The 20,646-nt window shown below is 43.6% G+C and overlaps 1 protein-coding gene across 1 annotated transcript in view; it reads right to left on the reverse strand.

The window, feature by feature from the left end:
- LOC150086328 (uncharacterized) overlaps positions 1–19,363 on the reverse strand; it is a 193,285-nt gene extending 173,922 nt beyond the window's left edge. Inside the window, exon 1 of the mRNA XM_090372545.1 lies at positions 19,145–19,363. The gene's annotated coding sequence lies outside the window, so the exon portion shown is untranslated. The remainder of the gene's footprint in view (positions 1–19,144) is intronic.
- Positions 19,364–20,646: the final 1,283 nt, after the last annotated feature.

The raw sequence follows: 20,646 nt of genomic DNA on the forward strand, positions 1-20,646 counted from the left end.
GAAAGAGCTGGATGCTACATTGGGCGCATTGTACTTAACGCAGCTTCCGACACCAGTGACAAGGGGAATGCAGCAACTTGACCTGTTGTATCATAGTTCCTTAGACATAAGGCTAGCGCAAAACTGCATAAAATTTAAGTCGGACCACAATCCCATTGAAATAGAAGCAGCACTGAAGATACACAAATACATGCAGGGTAACCACACGAACTGGGAAAAGCAAAGTAAGTATCTTTTCTCCGTGAAATATATTAAATCAGAGGTCATTCTCAGTCACCTGACTAGTTACAACTGGAATGACCTGCAAGAAAAGCCAGTAGACGAAGCTTTAGAAAGGATCACTAAAAAGCTATACCAAACAGCATTGGAAGGAGCAGCAAAAGAAATCAAAATATCTGAGAGAACAAAAGAATGGTTTAACCCACAACTGAAAGCAAGTTTCCTCAGGAAGCAAAAACTGTATAGAAAATGGCAAAGAACGGGTCATCCTGCCGATCACATTCGTTATAAGAAAGAAAGAGCACATTTCATCAAAGCAAAACGACAGGCACACTGCAGTGTTGTTCATAATAAACTAAAAAGAGCAAAAAGAATTACTAGCAATAGAAATAGCACAGAGAATATGACAGAATGCATTTTCAAGGAATGGGCTAATAACACTTTTAGTAACCTGCCTGGACTGAATCAAATTGAGAACACTGATAATGGTAACAAAATTTTTGAATTCCTGAAAGATTTAAACAAGCGAAACCATTCGGCAATAGAGGAACCAACAAGACCTCCATTGAGTGAAATACAAATCACCAAAGAGAGCGTAATGAAAGCAATCAACGATCTGCCCAATAAGGCCACTGCTGAACCAAACAAATTTCCAATGTTCATCCTTAAGATAAGTAGCCCATTTATAATAGATCTATTACTGCACATCTATCAGAAAATCATTAGGTCAGGAGCTTTCCCGCAAGTCTGGAAAAATTACATTGTAACCCCAATACCAAAGATTAAACACCCAAAATTGGCTAAGGATTACAGACCAATTTCTGTCAGTTGCACCCTACAGAAGGTATTCGAAAAAGCGCTGCTTTCTATAATAATTGATATTATTTTTTTGGATATCTCCGCAGCCTACGACAACGTCTCAATTCCAGCGCTCATTTCGATTTTAAGGAATTACTTTAATGTAAGAGGAAATCTGTTAACTATACTAAGCACCCTGCTAGAACACAGAAAACTTACTGTTAAGCACCAAAAGCTACAATCTTGCTTTACCATCTCGCGAGGAGTGCCACTGGGGTGGAGTTCTTTCGGCTACCTTCTTCGCCCTGGAGCCGTTTCTTGCACGGTACTACAATTTTATAACATATGCTGACGATGTAAAATTCTTCATCACTTCCAAAGACCATGAATCAGCAGAAGGTATTTGCCAGATGGCAAATAGCACAATCCGAGAATTTGAGAGGTACCTAGATTGCATCGGGCTCCGTATTAATGCACAGAAGTCTGCCCAAATGACCATAAGTTACAAGCAGAATAAAAATGACATCTCGATCTCTGTGAACGGGTCTAGTGTGGAAAAAGTGCACTCTGACCTGGACCTGGGTCTTAAGTGGGATGACAGACTCACCTTTGTTCAACACTTCGCCCATATGAAGACAAAAATATTCGCCGCTTTATGGGCTACTAGACAGGAACTGGTAGGAATTAGGGATCCTCAGCTAGCGACCAAGTACATTTTAAAGTGTGTCTTCCAATTGCAAATCTGGTTTTCAGCTCCAGATTCACATTATAAGTCCGTCCTTGGGATCGAGTACTGGTTCTTGCGATGGCTTCTTCGCAAGAACCCTTTTACTCTCTCAAGGGCCATTCTCTACTCAAACCTTAACCTCAGACCTGGATGCAGCAGACAATTCTCCGAAGCCCTCATCTGATGATCCAATGCATCCTTAAATGCGTTACACCGATTCCGTTGTACGCATCGACTATCTGGTCATCGGCCCCCGAGAACAACATCAAGGCCTTCTTAGGAGTAGAATACTGGCTCGCGAAATGGGTAAACAAGATCGCCGGGAAACCGTTTACCATCTCAAGAGCGGTCTTGTCTGCCAATCTGGACATCACACCCTGGAAGTATATCATCACAACCAGAAACATCTTAACTCTGGCAAAGCTACTAACGGAGAGAGAGAATAGATTCGGCGAAAGTGGGAAACGTGATCACTCGCCCCCGGATGATACGACCGAGAATAAAGAGGGAAGAACCAAGTCTCAAGTGCCAACTGACTCAATTGGACTCTCTGGGGAGATTCTTCCTTCCCAGCAAATACTGCGAATTATTTCAATAATTTAAATATAGATCGAGAGAAACTATGTACAGACAAAATGTACAGGACAGAAATCTTTGGTAATGTGTATCGGCAAGTATAAATATAATAATAAGACTAATTTAATAATTTATATAATAATATTTAGCATTTAACAACCATTCGCAATTAATCCATTAACACATATTCTGTGTTTTGTCATCTCCAAATATTGTAAATAAGTTCGTGTAAATATGCTTGCAAATAGTGATATAATGTAACCACACCCTCTAGCCACGTGCTGTCTATGGGTGTCTCGAAAGAGAAATAAACACATAATAATAATAATAATAATAATAATAATTAACAGGAACATACACACTCTCTCTCGCACAAATGCTCACAGGCAGAGTGGATGCTCCAGTCCTGGATAATATTCTAGTGAAACCGCGTGCCACTGCTAGGAGTTGCGGAGGAGTAAATCATCCACTGCGTCCAGTCGTGAACAATCTTAGTAGCCTGCAAAGATTCTTCCCATGAAATACAGCAAAAATATTGAACTCCCTAGCTGCAGAAAGATGCCGAAAAACTGTGTGAGGATGCAACATACCGGAAAGAGATCTTCCAGGATTCGTACAGGCTTACCGAAATATGAATCTGCTGCAAAGTACCAAAGAATTGAGTAAAAGTGAAACTTTCTGCTTTTCAGATCAATAATTTGTTAAGGTGTTGACTGTAAATTACACGTTCCCTAACAGTTGTGTAAATATGTAAGTTGTACATGGAAGTACTGAGTTGTAAATATTTGTATTATGTATGTACGCAATGTTTAACGTATAAATACTGTTTTAAACACGAAATGTGTATTTGGACGAGACTACGTGTTGAGTACTTACTCCGTAGCCGAGTGGTCATGAGCAGGAGTGCAGTAGCACACGCTCTTTGACTAGACCGGGGTTCAAGCCCCTGACAGTCGAATACGGTCGATCTGCCAACCCGCACTGGACCAGCGTGGCAGATTCTGGTCCATTTCCCTCAACATGAATTGTTGAGGAGGCTTCCATCCTGCAGTGGGTTGATAATGGCTGCACTTTACTTTTTTTTTTTACTTTTTACGTGTTGAGTGAATGTAAACCATTGCCCAGAGTAACTCATATGTACTTAGCACCCTCCTGGCAGCGCCTCCGTATCCAGGTGGGCAAGAGCGCAGTGTGTAGCACACGCTTCTTGATTACACGGGGGTTCGAGGCTGTGACCACCAAATACGGAGGATGCGGAAAGGTCAGGAATGACCACCGCATATCTCCCGAGCAATATGGCCTTAGTTGCTAATTCCCCTAAAAAGTACCTGACAAACAACAACTCTGCTGGCACTTTGTCGTCCCGGAATGGTGTCCTTGTGGAAATAAAGAGATGATAATAATTTTGTTGTCCTTCTCCGTCCTCATTTCACCAACCCTTCACCTTTCTTCAAATGGGACCTCGAGACCTTAACGCAGTGCTGAAGGCGTGGCCCGATAGAAAAGACAACCTCCTCTTCATCCCGTACTAGTGAAGGTTCATCGACCAAACCATCAGCTGTCCTGGCCGCCTGTTTCCATTCTTCACGAAACTCCTATTCGATCACGCAGTTACCCGCAGGATCGTTTTCGTTGTCCACCCCACTTTATTCTCTTCCAGATGTTGTCAACTGACCGAAATTGGTGCCATCCAGCGGCAGACCAGCTCATCCGCGTACGGAAGAAGTGAACGACAAAGTGGACTTCGTGAGGTCAGAGTGGATGGCCGCCATTAGACAAGCGCCCTTCGGAAAACAATGACGTGGCAAAAAGACACGCGCTGTACCGATCGCCCTACGTCAGCGAAATGGATGCGACGGAACTCCCGTCATTAGCGAATAAATTTCTGAAGAAGGAAATCGAAATTGAACTTTCCGTTCGTGGTCCGAGGATGGAGTCAGGGCGGTCAGTACACAGAAAGCCAACAGTGCGTGAAAATTAACGCAGCCCGGGGCCCAACAAGCGACCTCCAGAGAAATTAAGCGATGAATACCGTGAGAAGGAAGTTGCGGGATTCCGTGGCGCCCGAGGCCCCCCCACCCCGAAAAACGTGAATAAAAAAAGGACCCGTAAAAGTTGCGCTCAACAAACACGTGACAACGAACAATTCAGTGGGGCTGTGTTTACCTTTTTGGACGAGAACGGGTTCGACCTTCAGCATTCGACCAGACGATCTTCCTGCAATTACTCCGGACCGCGCAACACCCGGCGACCTGCCCTGGGGACTCAGTCGCTACAAATGGAAACATCTTGAAAGAAGCGGACGGGAACTAACGGTGACCCCCCTCCTCTCTTCTCCCCTCCCCTCCGAGAGTACTGCGCAGAAATAATGAACTTTGAGCACCGATAAGGGGGATTCGAGACAAACAACGGCTCTACGAATTGGAACACGTGCGACGGTTAATCGGTTCGGCAAAACACGTGATCCGTCGACGCCGAGTCCGTTGTCGAAACAGCTGATCCGAAACTGTCACTTGTTCGCGAGATGTGTCGTGAGGAAGAGAAGCTCTTTAAGTCGGGATTTAGTTCTCCAGCCCCGTGCGTTCTGTTTGCGTCTCGTCCCTTCGAAGGTCAAGAAGCCGAGAACCGTGTGAGCGAACAAGGGTCGCCAATGCTCCTACTTCGCAGGGTATAAGACGCCACCCACGGCGCCGTACTTCCGGGCTCTTCGTTTAAATAAAACCCTCGGCTGGAAAATCCCCCCCCCCCTCTCCCTCTTTTGGGACTTGAAGGTGCCCGGGAGGGGACGTACTCAGGTCACGCGAAGCCAAAGAGCGAGGATTCGGCCTCCGTTTTGGATGCGTTTATTGCGAAACATCCCTCCCCCTTCGTCCCCCCTCCCCTGTGTGTTGGGCCCTATTTAATGTCAGGACGTTGTTGATCGCAGACGCGTGCGTGTGGTAATTGAAACATTTCGGAGGAACAGCGTTCGTTTCTAACGGAGGGTTAAAAAACAAACTGAGTAACGGAAGGAGGCGCGTGGCAGTAACGTAAGAGGTCGTCTCGTGCAAGAAGCGTTCCATTACCGAAGAATGGCACGGACGACAAGGCTACTGCGTGAATTTTTACGACGGAGGTTCGCGGTTGCGCGACCGTCTTTTCGTCACCCTAAAACGAAAAAGAACGGAACTGCATTTCGCATTCACCAGCAACCAATTAAGAGTTCCCTCCCCCACACGCACCATTGGCATCCGCACAAACTGCGGTTCCTCCCGACATACTCCGCAGCTAATCGAAAGGCCAGGATTCGTGAAGAAATCGTCCTCCGGTTTCTCTTTGCGCAACCCTGGCTCCTTAATTCTACCCTTCCTTCGATGCTACCCATTGGCACCATCTCGTATGAACTCCCTGAAATAAAGTTCCAAAGGAGCTGCACTCGCGTCACTCGTGCACTTTGCTTTATTAAAAGAGACGTTCGTTGCTCGAGCTAATCTGCATCGTTGTTCGAAGTTGAATTTCAATTTTTAAAGTTAAGAAGTGGAAGCCACGAATCCCACTCACCTGCTTCTGGCGACGAATCCATATCCGAAGAGCACCAAACAGACACTCCGGCGATAGCGCGCTTTAAAATCGCTGTGGACATTGACGAGACGAGTTCCCTTCTGACTCGCGATGCCATCCCCTAACGACGAAAGCCGCAATTAATTCTCGCTGCCACGCCCCTATCACCGAAAACGACGTGATTCTTAAACATCGCCGGAAAAGCGATTAAACTGGAGGCCTCCCCCCTTTCAAATTGAGATTGCAACGCACGTGCGAGAGTATTTCCGAATTCCAGTTTGAAATGAAAACTATTCGAATTAAACACACGTTTATTTCGAAATGCAGAATTACAACACACGAATAAACCGCACCCCTCCCCAAGGAACATTTCGAGTTCACAAACTCGAACCCTTTCCTCAGAAGGGAGGCTTTGCTTAACCGGCAAAGTTACGTACACTTGTTTTTGACAGGAATCTTACATTCCTTCGTCTCATCCCAGCAGGAATTGAAATGGATTGAAAGTGGTTAACCCTTTGCATAACGAATCGCTACATAAACACCATCATTTACTCCTCCATTCTCTACGGGGTTTGGGTTGTGGTGTCTGCCGTCTCACAGCTCCACCCTGGACTGTTTCCACAGAAATTCAGGCTGTTGAGAAGGACTGCGCGCGAGCACCGAGTCGCACTAGTCTTGGCACCACCGCTCTCGCAACTGCCATCAACAATTGCACTTTAACAACGCGACATACCTGCGTATAGTCCACAGGTCGACGTCAATGTTGAGCGAGTTGGGAGTGTCCAGAGTCACATTTGGGAAGTGTCTCTTGGAATTCTGTAACCTCGGGAGCCTTGAGCACAAGGAGAGGGTACTGCGGAAATGTCTGCCTGGCAAACGCCAACCAACCGTGTTCCAGATGTTGATGTGATCCTGCTTAGTTGAGCACAGATGAAAGGATGCCTTTATTTTTAGCACATGGGCTCTATGAACTTATGGACTATGGTGTATATTTCAGGTCGCAGCAGAGAGTAGATCTAGATGTTCTGTAGATCTGGTGCGATCATAAGTTAGTCCAGAATTCGAGGCCCCACAGTTTCCTGAGGCTGGTGGGTGGTGCCACCGACCAAACTTCCACGGCATAGGAGAGTACGCTGGAGAAGTAAGTTGAAAGGTATTTCCTGATTATTTGCTTACTGTGCGTTTTGCACACATCAATTTTCAGGGCTTTGGAACACTGAGCTTGGATTTATTTTTCTCTAGGTGAGGTTGGCATCAAGGATTACTCCTAGGAATTTGACACTGTCTGTGGGAGTCAGAACATTTCCTGCCAATTCCGGAAGTAGAGAAGATGCAGTATCAGTAGGAGTGATCCGACTTGGCGTAAAGATGAGATAGTTTGACTTCTCTGGATTGACTGAGAGGCCAAAAAATTTAGCATACGTACAGAATGTATTTAGGTAGCTGTTTACAGATTCAGAGGCGGTTTGTCTTTCTTGTGAAGGACCAACATGGCGTTTGCATGGCAAGCTGATGTATGCTGATGATATTGCAAACAATATCATCAGCATACAATAGGAACGCTGGAATTTGATCCATTAGTAGAACGAATATTGCTGCAAATAGCAAGGCTGAGAGACAACCACCTTGTGGGATCCCGATTTCGACGCTTTTAGTGACTGTAACGCCATCGCTTTCGAAGTGAAGCATTCTCCTAGATAGCAGGTTATTGAGGATCTTGAGCATATTTCCGGATATCCCGTAGAATCTTTCAAGTAAGGCAAGAAGGGGTGTTATTTGGACTGAGTCGAAAGCACATTTCATGTCCAGAAAAATGGTGTGAAGATCTTCGTTGTCATTCCAGGCCTGAAGAATTTTCTGTGATAATGACTGGAGGCATGGCATAACGGGTGTGTTCTGGCCTATGCGCAAAGATTGCGAGTGCTACATCATTATAGATGCACTTCTCGAGGCATTTCAGGAAGGGAGAGGCAATTGATATTGGCCTGAAGTCAGCCGGTCTTTTCGCACGAGGCTTTTTCGGAACTGCCACGACTCTGTATGATAACCAGTTTGAAGGCACCTGTGCAAATTTGAGTACTTTGTTCTAGAGTTGAGTGAGCTCTTTGCTGATGAAATGAGAAGCAATTTTTACACTAAACAGAGGTATTGCGTCAATTCCTATGGTGGACTTGTCAGGTAGTGAATTTATTATTTTTATTAGTTGTTCTTCGGAAATTTCTGTATTACTAGAAGGTGAAGAAATGTTAAACGTTTCGTTCCAAGGATATGCTTCGGACACACGGTGATTTCGCTGTGTGTTCAAACATCTAAAGAGAGGGGTGCAAATATGACTTGTGGACCACACACGTTTTTCTCTGGATAGCCAACCATTCATGAAATTGTCAATAGCAAATTGTTTACTCTTCTGGAAATGCATCCTTGCTTTGGAAAATTTGGCATATGAGTCTTGTGAAGGTGACTTCTTGTAGGAGGCATGGGCTGCCTATTTTTCACTGAAGGTCTTAGTCAAGAGGTCATTCCAGAATGACCTCTTGACTAAGGGCATCGCAGACCTTGCAATGCATTCCATCCGTCTCGAAATCCAGTAGGCAGCCTCATTGGTGTTAAGCTCAGCCAGTATGTTCCATGGATAAAGTTGGAAAAGGGTAGTAACTTTTCGAATGTTGATGTATTTTGGGTTGTACACTAGTGTTTGTAGTGCCTTAGGTGCCTGCAGAGATATCATTGCAGCGTTTGGAACGTGATAGGACGGGAGGAAGTTCTCAGTTATGGTCAGAGTTTTCTTTACTGAACAGTTTGAGAAGATGCGCTACAGGGTGGCATCACCATGTGAGGGGGGGAACCTGAATAAGATCAATTCCCATTTCCGACATGTTCAATGACAGTGTATCTGGGAGCTTCTTTGTGTGTTGCTAAAAAAGAAGTTATATTTTAGATAAAATAAGTGTGGGTAACGTATAGAAGCCAAATTGTGGACGGAATCACCACAATTACTATAAAATGCGAGCTTTATTTGTACGAGAAATGTAAATAATTCAATGCAAAAATGTAAAACAAAGCAAATTGAAATGAGAGAATTAATGAAATGTAGGACCACCCGTATTTGTAATTATAATTTTAATTTAATATCAATTTTATTTTAAAATTACAGCGATTAAGTGAATGTAATTTTCTAAACAATCTCATTATTTTAAATATCAAAAATTGTATAAAATTGTGCGCTGTATTTAAATGAATAAGATCTTTATTGTACAGTTCACCGGTACACGCAGGTACCACGACCATACAATACCCTTCACGGCACCATGCCAGGGGTTAACAAGCGGCAGAGGTAATAAAGGAATTGTAAAGATTAATTATAGGTGAATTATATATATATAAAAAAAAAAGTACTCATAGCAGATACCATTGACTTGAAAGGAAAACTAATACAAAATAACAAAAATAACAAATTGTGATAACAAAATATTTTCCTCTAGTCAAGTTTTCTGAGAGTCTCTTGCCCCGCCATAATGATCTGAGATCAGTTGCTAGTTCTGGAGACCACGTGCAGATCTAGGATGATCCGTCTATACTTTTTATCATCTATGATTTTAAATAAGTCAGCATCCAGGGATTGATTGAACCAGATGGAGCTTCTGATAAGGGAGGAACCGATCTTTCAAATGTAGTCTCGAAGGAAGAGCAAGAAGCTTGGGAGTGGAGCGGAGACCTGGTTGGGGAATCCGCCAGCACACGGTGTCCCAAACGTTGGGTGCTGAGACTCACCCGGCAATCATTTTTACGGTGAAGATGAGTCTTCTCTCGTGCATTAATGCTGAAAACCTGGTTAAATTCAGCGCGTTGGCCATCGGTGTTGTGCGCTGCTGTGGTTGACACTTCCAGGTTGCCCACTTCAGGAGCCAGTATTCAGCGGCTTTTAATGGTTTAATTGTGGTGTCTGCAGCTGAGCCCCACAACTCTACTCCATACAGTACACTTCCAAAAATCATCATCCAGATATACATCCTAATATCAGGTTTATGTTGTGAATGTGTAGCAAGTGCTGCTTGGCAACCCACCGTTTCTTGTTGAATTTAGCACAGAGTTCTTCTATATGGTGATGGAATCGTAATTTTCTGTCGAAGATTACACCCAGATCTCTTTGCTTTTCAACGCAGGGGATCGGGACTCCGTCAATCGCAGGCTGAATTATGGTTGGTATGGGTTTAAGAGAGAATACCATGATGGCAGATTTCTCAGGGTTCACTTGCAGGTCAAAATTCTTGAGGTACTGCTGTACTTCTGATAAGGTCTTGTTGATGGTTACTGTGGCGTTTTTGGCTTCATCGGTCAAATTTATTTTTGTGAAGATCTTCAAATCATCTGCATATGATATCATATCTGTTCTATTATGTATTAGCGGGTAGATGATAGCTGTGAAATGAATTATAGACAGGACTCCTCCTTGTGGAACGCCTGCTTCTATTTGTCTAGTATACCTTTGCTTTCCTATGTAGGTTTGGGTGATTCTATTCTGAAGAAGGGATGTCAGAAACTTCAATACTGAGCCTGTGATGTGATAGTAATTTCGAAGGAGTTTGAGCAAGGCTGGGATGTGAACACTAAAAAAAAAAAAAAGAAAAAAAAAAAAGATATTTGAGAAATCCATCTTAAACACCATCAACCATCACTGCTTCGGGCATAGACCGGAGTACCTTCATTCAGTGATCCCACAAAGATCTATTACCACCAATCTCATGGAGACTATTTCGAATCCAACACTCCCTTGACTTCAGACAGCAATTAGACATTGTCTTCTTAGACGTTGCATCCGCTTTCGACAGCATATCCATCTCGGCTATTACTATCATCTTGGAGGAATATTTCCATATAACTGGGCACGTCTTAGCTATAATAACGAGTTCTTTGAGACACAAAGACACATCACTGCCATAAATGGAACTTCCAAAGAGACCTTCCAAGTCAACAGCGGAGTCCCACAAGGGGGTGTCCTCTCTGCTTCTCTCTTTGCAACAGCACTGCATCCCTTCCTGAACCAAAGTCAAAAGCAATTTGTCGTATATGCAGACGACTTGAAATTTTTTATCACCTCGAATGACCAAAACACATCTTTACATCGCAACAACGAAGCAAACTCCAAAATCGCCGAGTTGCAAGAATACCTTAATTGCATGGGGCTCCGACTAAACGAACACAAGACAGCACAAATGATTTTCACCAACAAGGTATTAAAGAACCACATATCAATACGCGTGAATGGCAGTGTGGTCAAAAAAGTCAGGACACATATTGATCTTGGTCTGAAATGGGACGAAAACCTAAACTTCACACCGCATTTCGGACATGTAAAGAAGAAAACTTACGCAGCGCTATGGACCTCCAGACAAGAACTAGTAGGTATCAGGAACCCTGACCTTGTTAAACAATATATTTTAAGATGCGTAATCCCCATCCCTCTCTACGCATCTCAGATTTGGTCTTCTGCCCCAGTTGCTATCATCGAGGCTTTCCTGGGTTTAGAGTACTGGATGCTGAGATGGTTAAACAGAATCACTTCGCAGCCATTTACAATCTCAAGAACCATTTTATATGCCAACTTGGATGTCACGCCTTGGTCTCACATTATTGTCACCAAGAACATCCTCACTCTTGCAAAACTACTGACCGGGAGACTCGACTCGCCGAAAACTGACCACCTGCTGACTCCGCCCCGCATGACGCAAAGGTGGGCGAATAGAACAACATCCCTTCCAGTCAGTAGCGAGCTCACACAGCTGGAAAGCCTTCGGCGTTTTTTTCCTTTGAACACCATTAAGATGTTCAACGATCTTCAAGCAGACCCAGAAAGGCTTTGCGCAGAGAAGAGATACAGGACCGAAGTGTTTCAAAACGCATTACTCCGTCTATAAATGTTGAGTGATGCCGACAGAGGGAAACAAAAGAGAATGCAGGAAATGAAGAAAATGAACTGGTCGGGACTGTTTTTGCTCCTGTTATGTTTATATTGGACGTCTTCTCTTTCTGTGAACTCGATGTAAATAGTGGTGTAGATGAGAACATTCTCTAATTCCTTGTAAAATTGTAAATTATGCTTGTGCTCTCTTTCTATCTGCCTGTCATGTAAAATAAGGCAATGATGTGTATAATATAATTAATCAGACAATGTATGATTTAGAAAATGTATAATTTAGACATTGTATAATTTGTATAATTTATAAAGACTGATTTGTATAAATTATAAATAGATAATTATGTATATAAATTATATTTGTATATATGAATGTGCACCCCCTGGTTAATAGCTGTAAGCGGGTGTCTCTTAGGAGAAAATAAAGATAATAATAATAATAATAATAATAATAATAATGAACGCAGCTTGTAGATCAAGATATGTGATTGCCATTTCTTCTTTCTCATCAAATGATCCAAGGATATTGCATTAGTATTCATAATCAGGTTACTAACTGTTGATCTGTTTTGCAACGAATAATGAATTTGCTGGGGCCTGTGCGGGAGAATGTGCATGGTGAGTGTTTTCAGTACTGTTTTTTCAAGTAATTTCAATAGACACGAGGAACGAGAGATGGGTCTAAAGTGCCTGGCTTCAGTTGGCTGGGAAACTTTTGGGAGTGGCCTAACAGAATATAAATTCCATATTGGAGGGAAAAATTCTCCTTTTAATATGCTATTGAAAATTATTAGGAGGGGATCACTTAGAAATGGGCTCAAACATTTAATGATAAATTGTGGTACTTTGTCGATTCCCGCTGTACCAGTTGCAGGCAACTTATTAATCGCAGATAAAAGGTCTCGTCTTGTTAATTCAATGATTTCAAGTGCATGTCTGGGCACATCATCAGACATGGGAATATCACTGGGCTCAAGTTGGTTTTGCTGAACTCGTGCAATAAAGTCCTTCCACCTTTCAGGATCAAACTGTGGAGGGAGTTCACAGGATTTCTGTCGGTATGATGGACAGCCCTTATGAAGTGTGGTTTCAATGTGATGTTTTATGGCTTGAGACTTGAGGCGGTTGAAGCTTGCTCGTCCTTTGGAGTACGCAATTCGGTCCGGAGCTAGTCCTGTCATTTTCCACTGTTTGTACAGTTCCTGTTTAAGCTTAAAACTGTTGCTCAGCTCAGTAGTCCACCATCCTGTCGTACGTTCAGAGATCCTTATTTTCTTTGAGGCTGCATAATTAGAAATTGTGATGAGCCAGCGAGTTAAAAGGTCTAAGGCAAGTTGATTATCACATTGCTCAAGTGCATTCCTAGGAATTTCAGTGGCTGCTTCTAGACATTTAGCAATGTTGAGTAATTTTGGGCTCGTTATTATCTTGGTGTGGACCTGAGTCGAGACGTTGTAATTTGGAGTCGGAAAATATAAGTTAATTAAAATTGGCATGTGATCAGATTGAAAAGCTATTTCTGTTGTAGAATCAAGTTCACAATTGCTCGATGATAGCACAAGATCAAGATGGTGATCACCTCTGGTCGGGAGATTATTAATCAGATGGATTCCTAATGGGTGAAGGTTATTTAGCAATCTGGACTGAAGATGAACAAGTTGAGGGGAGAAGTTAAAGTCTCCACAGATAACATGCCTTGCTGAGTGATGGAGCCCATGAATGAGCCAATTAGTTATCTCGTCGACGGTTTCAGCATCGGGTCCTGGAGAGGTGTATATAACTGCAAAATCAATGCGAGCAGATTTAAATTCGCATGCCACAATTAGCCCTTCAAACTTAGTGGACTGACTTTTATAATTCTTAGTAACAAGTATGTGCGGTGTTTTGTAGAAGAGTCCCACTCCACCTCCCCTTTTGTCTTGTCGGGAGCAGAGATCACATTATATCCAGCCGACACTGCATAGGGAAAATGCTTCTCATTTCGGCCAAGCCAGGTTTCTGTTAAAATATATATATTTGTACACCCTCATCGTCCACTGGCTGTTCAGAGAGTGAACTTAAATTGAATAAACAGATGATGATGATGATGATGATAATAATTCGTGGACAATTTCCAACAACGCAATGAAAATACTTGGCGGTACGATCCCTGTTGATTTATACATTCCTTCCCGGGTTTTTGACTTAATACTGGAAAAGAGGACGGTCTAAGGCTTTGCTTGGAATTATAACTGACCCAGCTAATGACTTCAAAAGAGAGAAGGAAAGGATCCGAAGGAACTTACTGGTGTTTGGCAAAAAAGATGGGACGACAGTGACTTTGGGCAGATAACAAGAAAGTGCCGCCGTAGCCTAGTGGTCAGGCGCGCGAGTGCATACGTACACGTGCCTTGAGTGACCGGGGTTCAAGCCCGTGATTACTGAATACGGTGCCGTTTCTTATATTCTGTGAACTCGTTTGGTCGTCCCGGAGTATACACAGAAAATTTATTTTACATCACGCGAGTGGAATTTTCAGCAACGCCCTCGAGTTATTTCATGGTTTAGGCCTTCTATGACAACTTCGTATCTGCTAACAGGGCATGGGCCCCTCCGGACTAAGTTATTTGAGCGAAGTGTAGAGCGTGACCCGTTTTGCACATGTTGAGAAAAAGAGACTTGGATTCTCGTTCTTCTGAACTATCCATTGTACTCACAACTTAGAGAGCAAAAAACAATCACTCTGGCTCCAAACTTATTGGAGAACAATGTGGATGTCAATAGTTTGAAAACTGTGACAATTTTACTGCATTGCAAACCTACTCAAGAAGTGTTATTGCAATAAGAACCGAGCTAAGGACTTCAGCTTATCATGGACTTTGCAACGAGGATGAAATAGAAGAAACAGGCTATCTTTGAACTGAAAATCACCGCGCCTTTTAGCCACATTACATCCTTTAAGAGTATTTTACGCATTTCAAACTTGTATTTAATTTAATAATACATTGTTTTCTTGTTTTCAGAAACTCTGAGATGGTAATGCAGCAGAAGCTAACTCAGAAATTCCAGTTGATCAAAGAAAGTTTGCCGTGGTTTCTACAAGAAGAATTCCACCATTCCTGTCCGTGCGAAATTGCATGATGGGCTTTCGTCGGTGAACCCACAAAGACCGCTTGCCCTTCCCCGCTCACTGGAACGCTTCCCTCCGGAAGGGTTTCCTAAAATAAATTCTTACGCCTGGCAGAGAAGGCAAAGGAGAAAGAAGACTCGCGTTTGGACTTCAATGCCCAGTGCGAAGGAAACCTAAATTTTGATGAGCCCCGAAAAGTTCTCCCACAATACTTCGCGCTTATCAGAAATAATTTGCAACAGACAGAAGGAAAAAATTATAAAATCGCTCACTCCAACGAAGGGCCGGCGTAGAACTGAAAAATTCTCCGGCTCGTTAAAATACATAATTTATCTTTTCTTTTTTCTGCACGTGGACATCGCCGACGGGACGAGCGCATTATTGATTAAAAAGGGGAGCTCCGCGGATAATTAAGTGACCTCGCAAAGAGTCGGCTGAGCGTTGTAGATGGCCGCCAAAAAGGGGACGGTTGGGCCTAATTGCCGGGAATTTAATCGACGGAAGAATTAAAGAGCGGGCGACGAAAACGAGCTTTTACTTTTTGAAAAGCCAACGTGGACTGGACTGGACCGGACTTGCGATGGAATTCGGGAAACCCCACTCGGCACGATTAACGAAAACAATTGAAGGAATGAAGAAGAAATAAAAGGTTTCTTAAACTTTGTAGAGGTTCGTTCAGAGCGATAAACAATGGAAACATCGCAGTGGCGGATCCAGAAAAAAATGAGGGGAGGGGACCCGTTTTGTGCTCCAGAATGGTGACCACACAACATCAGAGTTACCGCGGCTGCACTCAGTTGAAAACAGTTCAGCCACAAATGCAAAATTAGATAAAATCCAAATGTTAACAAATGAAAAAGAAATTTTTTATATCTAAAGGGAATTTAAACGATTGGTGTATATTTTACAAAAAACCACGACGGGGGGGGGGGGGGGGCTCGTCCACACCACGGGAAGGTGGGCCAGTCCCAATGGAGACTCTGAACCACCTGATGTTGCCAAAAGGTGGGCCAGATTTCTCTGGGGGCCCACTCCAGAGAGGGAAAAAATAAATAAATAAATAAAATAAAAAATAATAAATAAAAAAGTAAATAAACTAAAAACAAAACCAAAATATATCTCCCGTGATGCAAAAAAAAATAAATAAATAATAATAATAATAATAATAATTACAGAATAAATAATAATAAAAAATAAATAAATAATAATAATAATAATTACAGAATGATTAAATATTTGTAATCCCACAGTGAAGAGGAAGATGTAAGTCGGGGTGCCAGCAGAGAGAGAGTAAGAAAAAAAAAAAAAAAAAATGTGAGAGTGGTTATCTATCCTGCACAGAGTGAGAAAGAAGAAAAGGTGAGCCAAGGCTGCTCTTAGTTCCAGGATAGGACCCCGAAAGAGTGCAGAACTGAGATTAGAAAAAAAAAAAGAATAGTCAGTAGAAGGGGTGACTTTCAGTTGGCAGAGCAGTACAAACAAACAAACAAACTCTGAATTAGAGTTTGTTTGCGCCATTCAGTTTGTCTTTCCCGGTTTCGGAGGCGCCTTTATTGCTATTTGAGGGTCTTCTTCTCTCGCGCACCCCAGTTCGTTGCATCTTCCCCCTGCTAAAGCGCCGCTCTGTCCAACAGCCAACGTCTTCCATCTCATAAACAAACATCGCCGTTTGTCTGTCTCGTGCTGATGTCGGCGAAATCTTTGAGAAAGTCGCTAGTTCCAGGCGTTCAAAGTTCACTGCGGAATCAGCTCGCAAGTCAAGAATCGTCGAAAACAGCCGCGGGAAACTTGCTGACCGCAACGTGCTTTGGGCTAATGTTATCATCTGATTGCGGCGCATTTGGCCTTCCGGATGGAATTGAAATCATCAAAATGTGACCCCTCGTTGCAGAATCGCCTCCACTTCGAATCACGCGCTTCTCCGCACACCGACAACCACTCGCGAATCTGTGACCACATTCTTTGTGTATTAGTAGCGGCAATGACGAGAGGAAGAGAGCTTAGACAGCATCAGCCAAAAGGAAAACCTCCCCTCCAATAATTTAGTTATTTTTTCCTTGATTTTTTTCAAAGCACCCACTTCGAACAACAACAACAACAACAGATGGAAGTTTATTCCAACAACCAACCACCGACTGACTGAAGGCAAACCTCCTCACATCTATCCCGCAACCATCCTTCCTCAATTCGAAGTTATGCCCTCAAATGTGCGTAATCTAAGAAAGTGCAAGGATCCCATCACCGTGCGATTCTTGCACAACTTAAGCCTTTCTTCGTAAGAGCACCCCTTTGTTCCATTCACTAATCTTGTTGCCCTTCTCTGTACTCGTTCCAGCAGCTCTACATCCTTCTTGAAATGAGGCCTCCAGACCTGTATACAGTACTCAAGGTGTGTGCTGACCATTGCCTTATACAAGGGAATAATCACCTCCTTATCCCTGCTGGAAAAATTCCTGTATATCATTGACAAGACACCATGAGCTACTCTTGCAGCCCGTCTGCACTGCTCAGAGAACTTCATATCTGCCTGTACAACCACCCCCAGGTCTTTTTCATTCTCCTTTACCCTAAGTGTTGCCCCACAAACAGGGTTGCCTTGTTTTTCTGGGATTACCCATCTGCAGTCCACTTTCATTTGTCATCGTTAGACTTCATTTGGCACTTGTCAGTCCGTCTGCCTAAGATTTGTAGATCTTGTTACAGCGGTAGTACCCCCACTCCTCTAAGTCTTTGTTGCTTTCTTTGCATTCTTTGCAGAGACCTCTCGCAATGTTGCGTCACCCCTTTGCGATTTGATTGCAGACCACTTTGTGTCAATTACGTCGCATGCAAAGCTTGCTCACCAAAAACCTCAGGTCAAACTTCACCCAAATCTCTCTCTCTCTCTCTCTGTCTCTCTCCAGATTCCAAATAGGCACAGTCGCTTAGTCTGATATTGTCGCTATCCCACAATGCATACAGAAATGACGTCACTTTTAAATACGTTTTTTGCGTCGAGCACTGCTTGAAGGGAAACTGAACCAATTGCTCGTGCAATGTGCATTCTGCTGAGGCGAAGCTTTGTTCGTAATCGTTATTGAACCCGTCTCTCCCCCCGGGTCTCAGATAATCTCTCTGTCTCTCTTGCCTGCCATTCGGGTGCACTTTCGGGATGAAAATACAATTAAACAAAAAAAAATTTTGTTTACAGTTGCTTAGATTTTGTTTACAGTTGCTTTAAGAGCTGACGGGGTTACTGAACGTAGATATAGTCGGAGGATACGTCCAGCGGTGCCTACAACCTATCGCACTGTATGCATCACCAATCTGGTCTTCTGCCCCGACGTCGTACATAAATAGATTCCTCGCAGTCGAGTAGTGGGTAATGCGATGGATGAACAGGGTCACGGGCAATGCTTTCACCATCTCCAGGGCTGTGTTATATACCAACTTAAATATCACCCCCTGGAGAGTTCACATTGCATCCAGGAATATTCTTCTTCTTTCTCAGATGCTTACCGGTGTGATTGACGCCCCCAGTCTTCGAGGACTTATCTCTACTCCACGTGCTGGGCGCAGTATTGACAACCCCTACCTACCGTTGCATTCTACACTATCCAACCTGTGCTGTCTGAAGAACTTCTTCCCAAACAACGCAGTGAACCTTTTCAATTCATTGACAATAGACCACCCTGTGAAATACTCCGAAAGCAAGAAGTACAGAGTGAAGAGCATCTCAGAAGCGCACAGCTTAATTCAACTATAATCTTGACAGTGAGTGAATTTGTAAACAATTTGTATAAATATTGTAAATAATTGTATTCGTGCATTTTTGTACACTCTTCTTATATTGTAAATACTGTAAATAATTGTAATTTTTGCTCTTTGTACACCCTTCTTATATTGTATATAGTTGCAATTCTGCATTTTGTACACCCTTCTAGCCGGTTGGCTGTGTATAAGGGGTGAAGGCAAACACTTGCTATTTTTAATAAACGGATTTTAATAATAATAATAATAATAATAATAATAATAAAAATGCGATTCGGTAAAAAACCAAAAACATTTCGGACGCCGATTGGACGGATAAACGATCTCGCGCAGGAGATTGGAGCGCGTGGTAAGAGTGCATCACGTGCAGCTGCCGCGAGTCGAACGGTGCAAAAAGGCGCGCTCGCTTTGCCAACAGCGTACACGAGCGGGAATAAAAGACAGGCGATGTTCACAAAGTGCAATAAATGTACAAAAAAGAGCATTTTCAATTCATTTCACACAAACATACCACGTGTGCAGTTCCCTCGAACGCCATCGCTGCCCCGTCTCCTTAAACACGAGCAGAGTCGAGAAAGAGGTCGCACTCCGTCTGCGGTCGAACTGCGAACTGGCACTTTCCTACTTTCCTCAGTCCCGGCAACTTCCCTTATCCCAGCAGACGAATCACAACTCCGGAACAACTGTACGCGCGCGCACGCATTTTTAAAATGTTTCCGAGCATTTTTTGCCCTTCGCTCGTCGTCTGCGAGGAGCAAACGACGCGAAAGTGAGCGGCAGGGGGGGAAGCGGGTAATCTGTGGCCGGGACTTCCGGCACTTTTTATCTTCTTTCTCGACGGGCGCACTTCCGGATCCCAGCGAAAACGACGAAACGATGCGTCTGCACCCCACTAACAGCGTTCCCGTTGGATGCGTACAAAGAATGTCTCTATCAACTCGCGCCGCGAAAATTGCGAAACTTCACCCGACTGGCGGATCACGTGGTAGATGACCTTGGCGGCCGCTTCGGATTATCTTCCGCGAGAGTGAGAACAAAATGAGACCTTGGACCGTCTCGAACACGAACGTAGCGCTCTCTCTCTCTCTCTCTCTCTCTCTCTCGCATTTGTTTGACGTCATTGAGAACGCTGCCCAGCGGGAGCGAGCCGGGAGGATTCCTTCGAAAAGCAAACCCAAAAACAGAAATAAACAAAAATAGAAAGCCAAGAAATGAGCGCATAAAATCAAACGCAGAAATATGCGCCTCGTGAGAAGTAAAAAGCGTTACACCGCACGCTGTACTTCAATCTAAGATGTGCGACGTACATTGCGGCAACAGTTCATTGGTTCGTTGCGCATCGGACAGGCGCATTGCTCGTTGTCGGCTGTCTGCAAACTGCGTGTGTTCGTCGTGGATTTGCAGTTTGCTGGATGAAAAACCGAGCTTTACTGGAGGGAAAAAAGCAGCCGCGAAGTAGAAACAAAACCCACAATACTATCTTTTCACTGACGGGATTCGAACCCAGATTAACAAATGCCGCGCTGTACGTTTAGGCAATTGTGGAACTTCAGAGCGACATAATTCACACGTTGCCACACGCACTTCGCCGCAGGACTTACAACTGAGAAACCGACTGTAGGGTTCTTCTGGCAGAACACACCCCGCGCTCCCTTTTGAACCGTTTAAAGCTCTTTTCACGCCGTCATATTTATAAGTTAGAACGTCAGCGTGTTGCGGCCATTTTCTAATTGGCGATTAATGTCTCGGAAATGAAGACGACGCGCGCGTTTGTGGCAGCTGTTTTTCTTATTTTTAGTCGTAGAATGCGCTCGTACATTTGTCCGCTGCCAGTGCAGTTTCAAAACACCCCGTTTAATGCGTTTAAACCTGTCCGAAACTGCTCCGGTTACAAACGCTTGTACGTGAGAAGACGCCTTTGTAACCGGAGAAGCTGCCGACACTTTTGAACTTAGAAAGTTCATCGGTTGATTGGGCCCCTCTCCGAAACGTCGTGTGCGGTTATCAGAAGAC

The sequence above is a fragment of the Mastigoproctus giganteus genome, chromosome 4, assembly GCF_048544385.1.
Source record: "Mastigoproctus giganteus isolate SK-2022 chromosome 4, ASM4854438v1, whole genome shotgun sequence".
NCBI classification, from domain to species: Eukaryota; Metazoa; Arthropoda; class Arachnida; order Uropygi; family Thelyphonidae; genus Mastigoproctus; species Mastigoproctus giganteus.